This window comes from Phyllopteryx taeniolatus, chromosome 18 (genome assembly GCF_024500385.1).
Source record: "Phyllopteryx taeniolatus isolate TA_2022b chromosome 18, UOR_Ptae_1.2, whole genome shotgun sequence".
Classification (NCBI taxonomy): Eukaryota; Metazoa; Chordata; class Actinopteri; order Syngnathiformes; family Syngnathidae; genus Phyllopteryx; species Phyllopteryx taeniolatus.
In genome coordinates, this window is record NC_084519.1 from 1,764,380 (window position 1) to 1,776,859 (window position 12,480).

At 47.3% G+C, this 12,480-nt stretch overlaps 1 protein-coding gene across 5 annotated transcripts in view; it reads right to left on the bottom strand.

The window, feature by feature from the left end:
• The window catches only part of LOC133468221 (tyrosine-protein kinase Fyn), a 76,574-nt gene that overhangs the window by 49,037 nt on the left and 15,057 nt on the right, over positions 1 to 12,480 (bottom strand). For 4 of the 5 annotated variants that reach the window (XM_061753846.1, XM_061753845.1, XM_061753844.1 and 1 more), the window contains exon 2: positions 5,130 to 5,198. The gene's annotated coding sequence lies outside the window, so the exon portion shown is untranslated. Of the gene's footprint in view, positions 1 to 5,129; positions 5,199 to 8,976; positions 9,056 to 12,480 lie in introns of those variants that run through there. The other variant, XM_061753842.1, reaches the window with a different exon arrangement.

Genomic DNA, 12,480 nt, shown 5'->3' on the forward strand with positions numbered 1-12,480 from the left:
ATATAAAACAAACAACCGTTCGCGCACACATTCACACCTACGAGCAATTTAGAGACTTCAAGCAACCTAGCATGCATGTTTTGGGGATTTCAATAACATTACTGCCGGACAGTTATTGCAGTATTTTATGTAAAAGGATAAAAATAATTCCGCATACTGTTCAACTGCCCAACATAATCATTACTCTATAATCCTACTTGTTAATAAATTATGGCTTCAATATTAGTTATTTGAATGTTTTTATTGCATCACCCTTGTAATGCCGGAAGCGGTCGCAGCCTGAATCATAGTACCGTATTTTCACGACCATAAGGCGCACTTAAAAGTCTTCAATTTTCTCCAAAATGGACGGGGCACCTTATAATGTGTTGTGTGACTGTGATGAGCGCTCCGCTTGACGGACTGGGCGCATTTCCTGCCGACACGCTGCTTATATAGAGGAAAGGCGGACGTGACTGAGGACAGTAACGGGGGAAGGGTGCGCGTGAAAGAGGACGCTGAAGGCCACGCCCCCAGCAGGTATACAGCGCCGGTATTTGCATTGTGCAAAACAACATCGGTTTGGCTAAGGACCCCCGGAAATTCACCGAATAAGGAAGCAGGAAAACGCCGGCATCATTGTTGAACAGCCGCCCGGCAACGAGACTGACTTCGACAATGACGAGCGGGAACCTGCCGTGTTTGATGGAGAACTGGCCCAGCTGTTCATTTCGGATACAGAAGATGAAGACTTTGATGGATTTGTGGATGAGGATTGATCAAAACAATAACGTGAGTACAATGTTCAATACTTCAACCAAACTCAGTTTTGCTCCCGCTGCCTTTTTAAAAACATACGCTAGCATGCATGCTAGCGTATGTTTTAGCGTGCACGCATGCTGCCGTATGTTTCAAGCTAGCGTATGTTTTACCATGCCTGCGCCCAATCATACGGTGCGCCTTAAGTATGTGTTAAATACAGAAATAGACCCCGTAACTGAGACTGCGCTTTTTAATACGGAAGAGGAGCAAGAGAGAAACATCAGAGAGCGACTGCTGGAATTCAGTAGACAGCTCCAACCCCCCCCCCCCCCCCCCCCCCCCCCACAACAATATAGCCAGCTGCACAATCTAAAGAGATCCAATACAAGAAAAAGTATCATAAAGAAAAATGATAACTTAACAAAGATAACGATGTTCAGTTTTGATTGACATTGTCTGAATTGTTGCTTGTTGTTGCTGTGGGATACAGTAAAGTTCTACACCATTCTAAACTACAACCATTGTAATAAACAGTATTAAATGACTACCTCACAGTTATTGTCTTTTCAAGATAACGTGTATCTCAATAAGTTGTGCAGGTGGTCCTAATATTGTGGCTGGTCCATGTATGGTTTTACGTCTATGTAAATTCATATAAATGAATGCACAAAGAAATGGGTTTCTTTAAATAAAACGATTTACACTTGAATATGTGATTTTTTTTTTTTTTGGGTGAGAGCCGTTGCTCTCTCCCGGTCTATACTATTTAGAAACTATAGCAGGTGTGGAGAGGTCAAGTCAGAAATGATTGCAACCAGCATTGCAGCATTCTAAACGGGATCCTCTCAAAACATGTCATTCAGCAGCGATGCTCTATTTCACCTTCCCCCTTCACATGCTCACCCACTACGCCTGCAAACATGATTGGTGTTGCTCGATATGTGAGCAGGCGAGACAGATTTAAAGCCTTTGGTGCGCTTAATTGCTCGCAGCAGCTCACGCAGATGCAATGTGCTTGGACTGTGAAATCAGGGACCGTCAAATCAACAGGTCACAAAGACAAAAAAAAAACATGGATGTTATTGTTAATTGTTCAAATTTGTAATAAGGGATGTTGGCCCATGTTATCTTGAACACAGATATTTACCTACTAAACCAAAAACAACCCAAGCCATAACTGCTGTGCGCATTACTGCCTTGTGAATGTACAATACCCAATTTGACAGAGAATTTTCTCAAACTGCCCGCTCAAAGAAACCTGTCGAATGCTGTCAACTTGACGAAACGTTTAGTAGTTCCGCTCGGAGAACAGATGAATCCATCGATTAGAAAGTTAGTAACCCACCTTTCACCTGCAGCAATAAGTAAGCTATCAGTTGTATAGAACAGAGGGACATCATCAAGGAGGGTATATGGCAGTGGAGTTGAGGCTAAGGGAGGGATTGCACATCTTGTACTGGCTGACCTCGCACTTACCTCTGCCGCAATTTATGGGCTGACCTAATGCTGCACTGCGGATTAAAGATGGAAGAAGTTGAACTGCTTTAAGGTCAGGTTGCACACTGAGGATTGAAGGAGAGCATTTTTTTTGCTCAAAATCTACTGCTATGGCATTGTTCCCATTAAAAAGAAAGAAAATGTGATTTTATTTGAATAGAATTGAAAATGATATAGAAAAAAGTAAACCACAAAGTTGACAAATGTGGAAAAAAAAAAAAAAAAAAATCAACTCATTTAAAAACAAAAGACAAGCTGTCATTGATGTAACTGTGTTTCTGTGAGTGCATTGTGTGTTCTGCATCTGTGTATCAATCTTAAGTCCCCAGAACATTTATGTACGAGGGGACAGCAAAAGAAAAAAAGCAATGAGCCCAATTAACCCTAGCACTACTCCCAGGATTAACCACTGAAGATGCTTGTGACAGAGATCCCTCAAAGCAAGCTCTTGTTCTGCCTTTGATCCTGGACACCCATTTTTTAACAGTGCTGGAGCCTGTTACAGCTTCCCCATACACATTTTGCAACCTTTTCAAAGTGTTTAGTGGTGGTTCCCCTTCCATCCATCCATCCATCCATTCTCTGAGCCGCTTCTCCTCACTAGGGTCGCGGGCGTGCTGGAGCCTATCCCAGCTGTCATCGGGCAGGAGGCGGGGTACACCCTGAACTGGTTGCCAGCTAATCGCAGGGCACATACAAACAAACAACCATTCGCTCTCACAGTCACGCCTATGGGCAATTTAGAGTCTCTAATTAATGCACGTTGTTGGGATGTGGGAGGAAACCGGAGTGCCCGGAGAAAACCCACGCAGGCACGGGGAGAACATGCAAACTCCGGGGATTGAACCTGGGTCCTCAGAACTGTGAGGCTGACGCTCTAACCAGTCGCCCACCGTGCCGCCGATTTGCAAATCATTTTCAACCTATATTTAATTGAATACACTACAAAGACAAGATATTTAATGTTCAAACTGATAAACTTTATTGTTTTTAGCAAATAATCATTAACTTTGAATTTTATGGCTGCAGCACGTTCCCAAAAAGCTGGGACAGGTGGCAAGAAAGACTGAGAAAGTTGAGGAATGCTCATCAAACACGTTTGGAACATCCCACAGGTGAACAGGCTCATTGGGAACAGGTGGGTGCCATGAATGGAGATAAAAGGAGCTTTCCTGAATTGCTCAGTCATTCACAAGCAAAAATGGGGCGAGGTTCACCTCTTTGTGAACAAGTGCGTGAGAAAATAGTCAAACAGTTTAAGGACAATGTTCCTCAACGTACAATTGCAAGGAATTTAGGGAAATAATGTCATCAAAAGATTCAGAGAATCTGGAGAAATCACTGCATGTAAGCGGCAAGGCCGAAAACCAACATTGAATGCACTTGACCTTCGATCCCTTAAGCGGCACTGCATCAAAAACCGACATCAATGTCTAAAGGATATCACCACATGGGCTTCAGAAAACCAGTGTCAGTAAATACAGTTCGGCGCTACATACGTAAGTGCAACTTGAAACTCTACTATCCAAAGCAAAAGCCATTTATCAACAACACCCAGAAACGCCGCTCATCTAAGATGGACTGATGCAAAGTGGAAAAGTGTTCTGTGGTCCGACAAGTCCACATTTCAAATTGTTTTTGGAAATTGTGGACGTCGTGTTCTCCGAGCCAAAGAGGAAAAGAACCATCCGGACTGTTATGGGCGCAAAGTTCAAAAGCCAGCATCTGTGATGGCATGGGGCTGTGTTAGTGCCAATGGCATGGGTAACTTACACATCTGTGAAGGCACCATTAATGCTGAAAGGCACATACAGGTTTTGGAGAAACAGATGCTGCCATCCAAGCAACGTCTTTTTCATGGACGCCCCTGCTTATTTCAGCAAGACAATGCCAAACCACATTCTGCACATGTTACAACAGTGTGGCTTCGTAGTAAAAGGGTACTAGACTGGCCTGCCTGTAGTCCAGACCTGTCTCCCATTGAAAATATGTGGCGCATTATGAAGCGTAAAATACGACAACGGAGACCCCGGACTGTTGAACAGCTGAAGCTGTACATCAAGCAAGAATGGGAAAGAATGCCACCTACAAAGCTTCAACAATTAGTGTCCTCAGTTCCCAAACGTTTATTGAATGTTGTTAAAAGAAAAGGTGATGTAACACAGTGGTAAACATGACACTGTGCCAGCTTTTTTGCAGCCATAAAATTCTAAGTTGATTATTTACTAAAAACAATCCATTTTATCAGTTTGAACATTAAATATCTTGTCTTTGTATTTTATTTAATTAAATATAGGTTGAACACGATTTGCAAATCATTGTATTCAGTTTTTTTTATTTACGTTTAACACAACGTCCCAACTTCATTGGAATTGGGGTTGTACACACAATAATAAATGTTAGAGAATACAGGCAGATTTTAGCAGCAGAGCAACCCAACTGCAAATATGCGGGCTTTGACTGGACTTTCGTCTTTATGGGAACTGCTTGGAAAAGGTGCTTTTGTGTTCCAGCATGACTGTACCCCAGTGTGCATAGCATAGCAAGCTCCATAACGGCATACTTGCATGGGTTTGGTGTGGAAGAACTACACAGCCCGAACCTCAAGCCAATCAAACACCATTGGAATGAACTAGAACAGAGAATGGCTCTCCTTCTCATCCAATGTCAGTGTAGTTAGTATGGAATGTGTATACTACTATTCTTGGGACCCGCATGTACAGAAATGCTCCAGAACGAACATATTTTGCCTTTCGGCCAGAAGCAGAAACAGGAGGTGATATGCGTTTACAAGCAAGCACACATTAATGACTTCTTTCACAAGTGTGTTGGTGCAAGTTTACAAATGTGCGTGAGAATACGCAAGTCCACTGAAGTGTGAGCAATCGTACCTCTGTCTTTCTCCGTTTCAGGATGTTTCTTTTCTCCACATTGCTTTGTTCACCGCCAAAACAGAGGCCCTGCAGGGACAAAGACACCCTCAATTATTCATTGTCCAATTAAATAATACATGACTATCAAGTCAATGTGCCATCCACCGCCAAAAGTAGGTCTTGATGAATTGTCTCGGAATGCTTTGGATGGCACCAAGGCCTTGGCTTTGGGTGGCATCAATGCATTCTATGTTTTAACATATTTTAAAAGCCAGAACTCTGTGATAAATGAGATAAAGGTCAGTAAAAACAGATAAAGCTGGAATAAAATACATTATCAGCAGGGAGAATGTTGACTCAAGGCTTCAGATGCATACACAAGAGCAAAGGCTAGCTGCCTTTGTGTCACTCAGTAGAGACTTCCACCAGGGTGTAACGGTTAACAAAAGTTGAACGAAAACTGTCGAGCACTTTTCAGATTCCGCTGTTTCAGATTCAGATTCAGGAAACCTCCCAGCGCGACAATTAAAGTGAACGCCACTTGCAATGACATATTTGGTATATATGATCTCTTTCGACCCGAGTAACAACAATAAGATACAACTTTCGCTAATCATTTCCAGATTTATATATTTTTACAAATCGTCATTTCAACATAGGCCGCCATTGTTTTTTCGTCGCAGTGCATTCTGGGTAGTGACGTCAAATGGGGATGTGCCCGACGCCTTTAGTTTTTAGCAGTAGCCACAGTAGCAACCCCTGATTGGAAATTGCATCCAAAAGCAGTGCAGTATGGCATTTTTAACTCTTTTCACTGACAATAAAAGTTGTAAGCAAATGGCTAGCTTAGCGCCGCAGACAGCAGCAACGTAACAATTTTACAACAGCCATTCTACGTCATCATTCCCAGAATTATTTGCGCATGCTAAACATGGCGGCGACAGTGTATCAAATTATGGTTGAAAAAAAACTTTTTTTTTTAACATATAGGAATAATTTATAAATATATACCACTGTATTTCAGGAGTAGAGGTCAGTAGAGGCCACCTCATCTGGCTCCTCTCGATGTGGAGGAACAGCGGCTCTACTCTGAGATCCTCCCGGATGACCGAGCTTCTCACCCTATCTCTAAGGGAGAGCCAGGACATCTTGCGGAGGAAACTCATTTCGGCCGCTTGCACCCTCAAGGACCCTGCCGAGGGTGTAGAGCTGGTCCACTGTTCCACGGCCAGGACGACCCACAGCTCGGGATCATTGGTGAGGGTAGGAACATAGATCGACCGGTAAATCGAGAGCTTCGCCTTTCGGCTGAGCTCCTTCTTTACCACAACGGATCGATGCAAAGTCTGCATCACTGCAGACGCTGCACCTGTCGATCTCCCGTTCCATTCTTCCCTCACTCATGAACAAGACCCCAAGATACTTGAACTCCTCCACTTGGGGCAGGATCTCATCCCCGACCTGGAGAGGGCACTCCACCCTTGAGGACCATGGTCTCAGATTTGGAGGTGCTGATTCTCATCCCAGTCGCTTCACACTCAGTTGGAGATCACGGCTTGATGAAGCCAACAGAACCACATCATCTGCAAAGAGCAGAGATGCAGTACTGAGGCCACCAAACCGGACCCCCTCTACGCCTCAGCTGCGCCTTGAAATTCTGTCCATAAAAGTTATGAACAGAATCGGTGACAAAGGACAGCCTTGGCGGAGTGCAGGCCTCACCGGGAACGAGTCTGACATACTGCCGGATATGCGGACCAAACTCTGACTCAGGTCGTAGGGTTAGGGTGCCGAACTGCCCGTATCAGGGGGTTTGGTACCCCATACTCCTGAAGCACGCCCCACAGGACCCCCCGAGGGACACGGTCGAACGCCTTCTCCAAGTCCACAAAGCACATGTAGACTGGTAGGGCGAACTCCGATGCACCCTCGAGGACCCTGCCATGGGTGTAGAGCTGGTCCACTGTTCCAAGGACAGGACGAAAAACACACTGCTCCTCCTGAATCCGAGATTCGACTTCCAGACGGACCCTCCTCTCCTGCACCCCTGAATAGACCTTACCAGGGAGGCTGAGGAGTGTGATCCCCCTGTAGTTGGAACACACCCTCCGGTCCCCCTTCTTAAAAAGGGGGACCACCACCCCAGTCTGCCAATCCAGAGGCACTGTCCCCGATGTCCACGCGATGTTGCAGACCAGAATTTCCTCAAAGCCGTCCGGAAGTCTTTCTCCATGGCCTCACCGAACTCCTCCCATACCACGGATTGTCCATAACGAACACCATGTTCAAGCATAAGTGTCTCCACACGTGCACTTGGCACCAGGACACCCTAGGTACCAGTTCGATGATCGACTTTGTGCTCGTGTCATCGGACTTGCGGCCGCATGTCTTGGACACTCGGGTAAAGAGAGGGGCGGAGCTGTCAACTGATCACCACCTGGTGGTGAGTTGGCTCCGATGGTGGGGGAAGATCCCGGTCCGACGTGGCAGGCCCAAACGTATTGTGAGGGTCTGCTGGGAACGTCTGGCGGAATCCCCTGTCAGAAGGAGTTTCAACTCCCACCTCCGACAGAACTTTGCTCATGTTCAGTGGACCATGTTTCGCGCCTCCATTGCTGAGGCGGCCGACCGGAGCTGTGGCCGTAAGGTGGTCGGTGCCTGTCGTGGCGGCAATCCCCGAACCCGTTGGTGGACACCAACGGTGAGGGATGCCGTCAAGCTGAAGGAGTCCTATCGGGCCTTTTTGGCCTGTGGGACTCCTGAGGCAGCTGATGGGTACCGGCTGGCCAAGCGGAATGCAGCTTTGGTGGTCGCTGAAGCAAAAACCTAAATGAGTACCTGCGCAGTTCAATTTGAAAAACTTGCATGGTAGGTTAATTGAAGACGCTAAATTCCCTGTAGGTGTGAATGTGAGTGCAAATGGTTGTTTGTTTATATGTGCCCTGCAATTGGCTGGCGACCAGTTCAGGGCGTACCCCGCCTTTCGCCCAGAGTCAGCTGGGATAGGCTCCAGCACCCCCGCGACCCTAGTGAAGATAAGCGGTACGGAAAATTAATACATTTTGGACACCAAAACATTTAGATTTTTGTAGGAAGTACAAAGAAGAGTGGAAAGAAAAATATGCGTTTCTAAATGCCAACACAACTTGTCTTATCCGCAACAAGGTTGCAGCCAGGTTTGCGCGGAGTAGAGGTCCCTCGTGCCGCAAGTTTAACTGTGGCGATTCTGCGCTGTCCAGCTCGGAAGTTGAGCGCGCTGAACGCTGAGCTAAAAACCCGGGCACCCTCTTTAAGGATTGGGGAGTGAAGTTTCTCAACGTACATCCGCACAGCCTCGCTCCCGTTACATGAGGGTCTCATCTCGTCCGAACGATTGCAAAGCGACACTCAGACAGCCGAGGTACATTCGAATTGACGATGATGTGTCTTGCAATCCCCATTAGTTGTCAGCACTTTTTTTTTTGTTCTTGTTTATTGGGCGATTATCGTACACCCCTCGTAGACGGTCACAGCCGGCGCAGCCGCAGTTTTATAGACATTACGTCCGCATTGAATGGAAGTCAATTGGGCAAGTCAGGCAATCAGTGTATTTCTTCTGATGTCATCAGGTCACGTAGGTTACGCGGCCAATCAGGTGCTTATACTGTAACAAGGAAGTGAAGTGAGTGGCGTAGCAGCCTTTTTTCCCCTGCTTTTGGGCTATAGCAGCCCGGCTCATTATTGTGACTTGACAAATGTCAGATGGCGGGCCAGATAAAATTGACAGCGGGTCAATTATAGCCTGCGGGCTGCTAGTTGCCGACCTCTGGTTCACAGTATCTCCTCCTCTCGGTCCTACACAAAAGCCAGCGACTCGATCGGTCACCTCTTGAATGCCTGGAAGAGAGCGTGGGAGGTGTCCTTTAGGATCAGTCATGCCGCGAACCTGCGTCTCATTAAGAGGAGTCGGCGGGAGTGGGAAGTCCAGTGATCTTGTCACTGTGTAGGCGGTTCTTCTCCTGCAGAGGGAACGACAAGCAATATGAAGGCATGATAGAATGTCAGTAGGACCTTTTGCTGACAGATAAGGAGTTCAGCTTCCTCAGCGCATAGACCCTCTGGTGACATTTCCTCAGGATAACCTCTGTTTGGGAGGACAACCGCATATGTCGCAGTCTCAACCAGCGACCCGTGGATAGTGGTGGAGGCAGCTTCATCTAGCACTCACTGTCTTCTGGAGAAGGTTACCACCAAACCCTTGGTCTTGCTGACGTTCACTTGCAGCTGGCAGATGTGAGACAACTCGGCAAATTGCTGCAGGGCAGGTCCATGATGCTGAGTGGGGCTGGACAGGAGAACTGTGTCGTCAGTAAGCTTCACCAGGTGACCGTTAGGTTGTGAGGTCCCTTACTCATCAGTGTAGAGCAGTGGTTCGCAAACTTTTTACACCAAGTGCCACCTCAAAAAAAGAAACTACAACTTAGCTCTCTAAGTACCACCATCATAACCTACATTCAAATACAACCGCAGTAGGCTGAAGTGTTTGATAAAAAAGGAAGTTTTTACTCCCAAAAATTGTAATTATTATTGTAAGCATGCAGTTTGAACACTAACACTGCACTTAAATATAGGACTTTTTTAAAAAAAACTACTTAAATGATTCAATTAAAAATGTCAGGCACATAAAAGTTAAACAATGTACAACAATAACATTTTTAAAACAAATTGTTAAAGATCAAAGACACATTTATTGTACTTAAAGTTAAATACAACTGAGCTGTACAAAAAACATGCTGTACAAAAAATGTGCTGTACTGGATTTCAATGTTTAGGCTATGCATAGCTATAAGCGTCATTCTAATTTGTTTGATTGGCTGGATTTTGGGTCACTGATGGTGTAGCGGTACACTTGCCTGACTTTGGTGCGGGCAGCGTGGCTTCAGTTTTCAATTCGAGAATCGCCATTTTTTTCGAAAATTGTTTTTTGCTGAAAAACACACCTTTTGTAAATAAATATCTGAAGGAAGTGTGCAATTAAACGATAAAGGGAATCTGCGACACGGCATATAGCAACTTTAATTTACATGGTACGTCTTCAGCAGGAGTGGATTAAGTGGACAGCAGAATTACACAGCGGATGTATTATTTGGTAGGGGTTAACTGCATGGCCACCTCCTAACTGCCATTTCTTTACACAAGACGTGCTGTCGTGGCTGTCAAATATCTCAGAGCCCATTAGCGGCCCATTTGACTTTAAGGCTCAGGTCTGCTAATCTAATTTAATCTGTCTCTGTGGCTTTGCTGATTGCTAAAGTGAGGCAGCGATGAGACTGCACTCGCATGAAAAGCCTCAGTGCGACGCTACTATTTTTTCCCACCAACAGCACAGAATACAGCAACGTAAAAGTTTGTTGTTGTTGTTGTTGTATTAAATTGATGAGGATGAATATGTCATGAAGAAACTGTGTGCAAACTACTTTAAATTCCACGTTTTTACAAGAATAAAGTTGGAATGTTATTTGTTTTATTTTAATATGATACAAATTATAATCCCGCCAGAGGGAATTCAACTGAAGGGGGAATTCAGATCTAAGAATAAATTATAGATATTAAGAGACCCCCTCCTTGAGCCGTCACCTTATCGTGGTGGAGGGGTTTGATCCGAGGAGCTAAATTGTCTGGGGCTTTATGCCCCTGGCAGGATCACCCATGGCAAACAGGTCCTAGGTGAGGGACCAGACAAAGCACGGCTCCAAAAACCTGACGAGTACAATAAATGGATTCAGGTTTCCCTTGCCCGGACGCGGGTCACCGGGGCCCCCCTCTGGAGCCAGGCACGGAGGTGGGGCTCGAAGGCGAGCGCCTGGTGGCCGGGCCTGCACCCATGGGGCCCGGCCGGGCACAGCCCGAAAGGGTAACGTGGGTCCCCCTTTTCATGGGCTCACCACCTGTGCGAGGGGCCATAGTGGTCGGGTGCAGTGCAAGCTGGGCGGTGGCCGAAGGCGGGGACCTTGCCGATCCGATCCCCGGCTACAGAAGCTGGCTCTAGGGACCTGGAATGTCACCTCTCTGGCAGGGAAGGAGCCCGAGCTGGTGTGTGAGGTCGAGAAGTTCCGACTAGATATAGTCGGACTCGCCTCCACACACACCTTGGGCTCTGGTACCTGTCCTCTCGAGAGGGGTTGGATTCTCTTCCACTCTGGAGTTGCCCACGGTGAGAGGCGCCGAGCAGGTGTGGGTATACTTATTGCTCTCCGGCTCGGCGCCTGTACGTTAGGATTCACCCCGAGGGTAGCCTCCCTCCGCCTTCGGGTGGGGGAATGGGTCCTGACTGTTGTTTGTGCCTATGCACCAAACAGCAGTTCAGAGTACCCACCCATTTTGGAGTCCTTGGAGGGGGTGCTGGAGAGCGCTCCCGCTGGGGACTCCATCGTTCTGCTGGGGGACTACAATGCTCACGTGGGCAATGACAGTTAGACCTGGAAGGGCGTGATTGGGAGGAACGGCCCCCCCGATCAGAACCCGAGCTGTGTTCTGTTACTTGACTTATGTGTTATGTCCATAACGAACACCATGTTCAAGCATAAGGGTGTCCACACGTGCACTTGGCACCAGGACACCCTAGGTCGCAGTTCGATGATCGACTTTGTGGTCGTGTCATCGGACTTGCGGCCGCATGTCTTCGACACTCTGGTGAAGAGAGGGGCGGAGCTGTCAACAGTTGGTTCTGATGGTGGGGGAAGATCCCGGTCCGACGTGGCAGGCCCAAACGTATTGTGAGGGTCTGCTGGGAACGTCTGGCGGAATCCCCCGTCAGAAGGAGTTTCAACTCCCAGATCCGACAGAACTTTGCTCATGTTCAGTGGAGCATGTTCCGCGCCTCCATTGCTGAGACGGCCGACCGGAGCTGTGGGCCTAAAGTGGTTGGTGACTGTCGTGGCGGCAATCCCCGAACCCGTTGGTGGACACCAACGGTGAGGGATGCCGTCAAGCTGAAGAAGGAGTCCTATCGGGCCTTTTTGGCATGTGGGACTCCTGAGGCAGCTGATGGGGTCCGGCTGGCAAAGCGGAATGCAGCTTTGGTGGTCGCTGAAGCAAAAACTCGGGCATGGGAGGAGTTCGGCGAGGCCATGGAGAAAGACTTCCGGACGGCTTCGAGGAAATTCTGGTCCACCATCCGGCGTCTCCGGAGGGGAAAGCAGTGCACCATCAACACTGTGTATAGTGGGGATGGGGCGCTGCTGACCTTGACTCGGGACGTTGTGAGCCGGTGGGGAGAATACTTTGAAGACCTCCTCAATTGCACCGACGCGCCTTCCCATGAGGGAGCAGAGTCTGGGTTCTCTGAGGCGGGCTCTCCTATCTCTGGGGTTGAGGTCACCGAGGTGGT